Source organism: Ammospiza nelsoni, chromosome 12 (genome assembly GCF_027579445.1).
Source record: "Ammospiza nelsoni isolate bAmmNel1 chromosome 12, bAmmNel1.pri, whole genome shotgun sequence".
In the NCBI taxonomy this organism is placed as follows: Eukaryota; Metazoa; Chordata; class Aves; order Passeriformes; family Passerellidae; genus Ammospiza; species Ammospiza nelsoni.
The window spans coordinates 130936-135411 of record NC_080644.1 but is presented as its reverse complement, the minus strand read 5'-3'; the positions used below and the strand labels follow the sequence as shown (position 1 = coordinate 135411).

The 4476-nt window shown below is 54.8% G+C and overlaps 1 long non-coding RNA gene across 1 annotated transcript; it reads right to left on the bottom strand.

Annotated features, from left to right (window-relative positions):
- Window positions 1-766: 766 nt before the first annotated feature.
- LOC132078565 (uncharacterized) lies at window positions 767-1822 on the bottom strand. Its single transcript, XR_009419276.1, has 2 exons — window positions 1633-1822; window positions 767-1155 (listed from the first exon to the last, which is right to left on the bottom strand). It is a non-coding gene; the product is annotated as an uncharacterized LOC132078565 (long non-coding RNA).
- Between the last annotated feature and the right edge of the window lie 2654 nt (window positions 1823-4476).

Genomic DNA, 4476 nt, shown 5'->3' with positions numbered 1-4476 from the left:
CTCAGCTCCAGTACCAGGCTCAAGACCTGGCATGCACATGCATTTGGCAGGGACTAGCAAATCAAGTGAAAGAACATTTCAGGGTTTTTTTCAGCAGATTGTTTAGGAATTTACTTGGAATAAGCTTCCTCCCCAAGAGGGATTTCAATTCTACACATGCACAAAGAGGAGAAAACATGAATGCACCATTGAGACAGCTCCGTGCTGAGAGTGGTGGTTTTAAGGTTAAGGCCCTTATATATCTGGGAGGGTGAAACCTCTGTGTTCAACCCTCTGGGATCATCACTTGGGCTGCCTGTGCTTCTCAGGCTCTCAAAGTAAAATTGACCCACCAAACTCATCTTTGTCTCAATCCTAATCCCTGCATCATCCTTCAGGTGTATTTCCTTACAATGAAATTGGAGTAGAAAATGCTTTAGGAAATGCTTTGCATCTTGTCATACTGTGGGAGAGCAGAGCTTAACAGTAAACACCAGCTAACATACTGACTACCAGTGTTAACACCACCAATTCTTACCTAAATATTAATACTAATAACACTTACTATGTGTATTATTAATCCTAGTAGAGGCTGGTGGTGTTCTTAAGGCTGAGGCTTGCATGAAGAATACAAAATTAATTACCGTTGCTGATTATGCTATTGTGTTGAAATACTTGGCCTCCACTGCAGTAGCCCCACACTTACCTCGATGGCCTCCCCCAGCAGGTCCCAAAACACCTGGATGCAGATCAGCTTAAGCTTCACTGATGTGATAAACAGAGTTCATTCTTTAAAATTTTTAAAAGTTTAATAAAGGGTAAAAGGACAAAATAATCCAGCACTGGGATGCTTTTAGCACACAGCCAAAGAGCACAGAGGTAGCTTAAAAACATGTTCACTATATACTGTTACATTGCTGAGGTTACATGCATATTCATTAACTTACACATTATTCAAACATTCCTTTGACTTTTTGATGTTCCAGGAACTCTCTTGTTTGGTTTTAACCTCTGACTTGTCTGCAGAACATTCTGTAAATGAGGTCTACACATTTTATTTCTTCCTGTAGTTTTATCCTGTTGCTTCGCACTCCCTGATAATACCGATAAGAGTCGATAAATGCTTCCTGGATGCTTAAGCTCTTTTTGTCACTATTATCACTTGGTAGGGGCAGTCTGCAGTTATAAGAAACAGAATAATTGCTTTACACCATTTTCTGAGTTAGTTACATAGAAGTACTTTAGTTTCTATTTCAACATTTTGCTAAAGCCTACGATATATTTATCAGGCTACTATTCATATGAAATATACAGTGCATACATAAACTGGCATATTACACTATACAAAGCAGTTAAAAGTAAGTATAAGTTTTACCATATCAAAATACTTGTAATGCAAAAAGCTAATCTATGAATGTGAAAGCCAATATTGTTTTATCATCTATAACATCCGACGACGAGGGTGAGCAGCGGGCCCGCAGCAGGCGGAGGGCGGGCAGGGGGACGCGGGCACTTAACTTTGGCCAGGGTGCTGATCTCGGCCAGTCGGGGCAGGCCAAGTCCCCGCAGAAGCGGAAGCACTGCGGTAGAAGAGGCACCCAGAGCCCGCAGCGGGCGCTGCACGCCCTCCCCGCTCCCGAGCCCTCTCCTCACCAAATCGCCGCCGCTCCCTAGTCCGCCCTGCTGCCGCAAAGACGACCCGGAACTCCTCCCGGGCTACACTCCTCTCCGCCTCCTGCCCCGAGTGCCGATGGGGCGCTCCGGTAGGGGCTCTGCGGGGGTCTTTTCGCCGGGACCTGGGCACGAGAGAAGGCCGGAGAAGGGGACGGGGGTTTGGCGAGCGCCGCCGCCGCCGCCGCCGCCGCCGCCGCCGCCGCCGCCGCCGCCGCCGCCGCCGCCGCCGCCGCCGCCGCCGCCGCCGCCGCCGCCGCCGCCGCCGCCGCCGCCGCCGCCGCCGCCGCCGCCGCCGCCGCCGCCGCCGCCGCCGCCGCCGCCTGCGAGCCCTTCGGGCAGCCCGAGCTCCGCCCCACGCTCCCACGGGCCTCAGCCTGACGGCTCCTAAGCCTGCCAATCACGGCCCGCCTTTCTCCGTCCGCCCTGTCCAATCACAGCCGCCCTTTCAAACCGGAAGCGGTCTCGCCGATCTCAGCCCGCTCAGTCGCGGCTCGCCGCCTCAGACTGGCCCCGCTCGCCCGTACGTCTGAGGCGCCGCTCCCGCCACCGCCGCTTTGGGAGCCGGCGGAGCAGCGTCCCCGCTGCCGCTGCCTCGGCAGGCGCTGTTGCGGACGGGAAGGGCGGCCGGGAGCTTCCAGTTCAGGTCCTGGTCGGGATCAGGTTCTGGTCCAGGGAAGCGGGCAGGCGGCGGGCAGCGGGCGGACGCGGCCACAGCAATGGCGGCGGCGGGAGCAGCGCTTGAGGGGACCGCGGGGAGTCGCGGAGCGGAGCGCGGCGGGAATGGGCGGGCTGGGATTGGTGGAGCCGGCAGGCGCTGCCTCGGGTTGTGATTGGCTGGCTGTCCGCCCGTGGGGCATAAATAGCGGGCGTTGGGGCGCGATGGCGTCAGTTCGGCGGTGAAGCTGGGAGCGACGGGAGCTGCGGATGCGCGGTCCGAGGAGCGGCGCTGCGCCAGGACGGGACCCCCGCGGCAGCTGATCTGGGGAGCGCTGGTGAGCACGGACGCGACGCCTGCGGCCGTATCTGGGGCCGGCCGTGTCCAGTTCTTTCTGCCGCGCCCTGCGTGGCTCGGGTAGCCGGCGGCTGGTGTGGGGCCTGGAGTGGCGCGGTGCGGGGGGGGGGGGCACTGCCTGCTGTCACTGGGGGCTGGAAAGTAGCCGTTTCGCGGTTTCTGGATTTAAAGAAATGTTCAGAATAAAAGGAATAAAGCTTGCTTTTTGTATTTTTATTACTTTATTTTGTTTTTACTTGTAATGTTTTTTTTCTTAATTGTGTTATTTTATTATTGCCCGTTTTAATACATCTTTTTGGTTTGATTTGTTTTCTTTACTAGATATCTCATGTTAATTCGGTAAGGGTTGTGGGACTGGGGCTGAAGCACCAGTTGTGAGAGCAGTGGGGACATAAAACCCCAGGGTGTGGAATAATGATTTTGGCATGAGCCAGGCCCAAAACAACGTGGAGTGGTGGAAATGCTGAGGCTAGATAAATGCCATGGGAGGAAGGCATGGAGCTGCAGCACTGGGCCTGCAGGTTATGCCTGGGGGTTCCCAGCCCCTGCCCTGTGGTACCAACAAGGGGCTGAGGGTGTGGGGGCTCAGAGGGTTCTAGGGCCCAAGAACCAGCCCAAGAGTGCCTTTTGGGATGGGGGGGGGCAGGAGTCCAGTGGCTATTGCCAGCCCCTGGAGCTGCCTGAGGGGAGGTGAGGGGGCCTTTGTGCAGGTGCTGGGCTGAGAGCCAGGGTGAGGGGGAGGGTGGATGTTGAGCTTCAGGCCTCCAGTGTCCCCAGAGTCGGGATGCCACTTAGGGTTGCCACTTAGGGCTGGGTGGGTGGATGGGACAGCTTCTAGAGATACTGAAATTGTAATGATGGCAGTAACTGATTTGTGGCCTTATCAACAGCCCCAAGGTGCAGTGAGAAGCATGAGCAGCTTTTAGCTGCAGCCAGTAGGAAGCTGAGGAGTTGGAGCTGAGGCAGCAGACCTGGAGGAGACAGAAATATGGTAGGGTTTGGTGTAAAACCCCCGTGGGGCTGGGATAGGGATTGCGGAGCGGGGAGGTGAACTGCATGGTTGGAATTGAAATTGCTGTAAGGGCTGTGATCAGAGCTCAAGAACGAGAGCTAAAAGAAAGATCCTGTCCTGAGAAGCACAAGTAGTATTGTGTGGCACTACTGTGAAGATTAAGAGCAGAAAGTGCAAAAGAAGAGCTGGCAGTTAAATAAAGCTTGTGGGACTGGAGCTGAAATCACTGGGGCCGGGGTGGGAACTGCAGTGCTGCAGAAAGAGTCACTGCTACAAGAGATACTCACTGTGGATCTGAGGACTAATCGCAGAATGGGACACAGCTGGAAGAAGAGAGCTGGCAGTAAAATAAAGCTTGTGGGGAAAGAGCTAAAAGGGCTGAGATCACTGGGCCTGGTCTTGTCATTGTGCGACTGGAATTGCGGCTTAACACATCGCAGCAACCTTAGGGCTGGTACCCGAGACTGTAGCGTTCTTGCGCCGAGATCACTGTAGGCCCGTGACATGGGTGCAGGGGCTGGGTATTGCCGCTAATAGTAGAACCGGATGTGCGGGGTGGCGAAAGGGAGGCTGGAAGCTTGCGCCTGAAAACCCCGTCGATGGCAGAATATTGTCTGCGCCTGTGATGGCACCTCTTGGGGCGCACTGTGGGGCTGGGAAGTGGACTGCGGGGCTGGCAACGTTAATGGAAATGGCAAAGGCACTAGACCTGTGAACGGGGCTGTGGGCATCCAGGAGAACTTACGCAGGGGGTGGCAAAGTGACTGGGGACTGCTCGCTGGGGGCTAAAATCACTGCA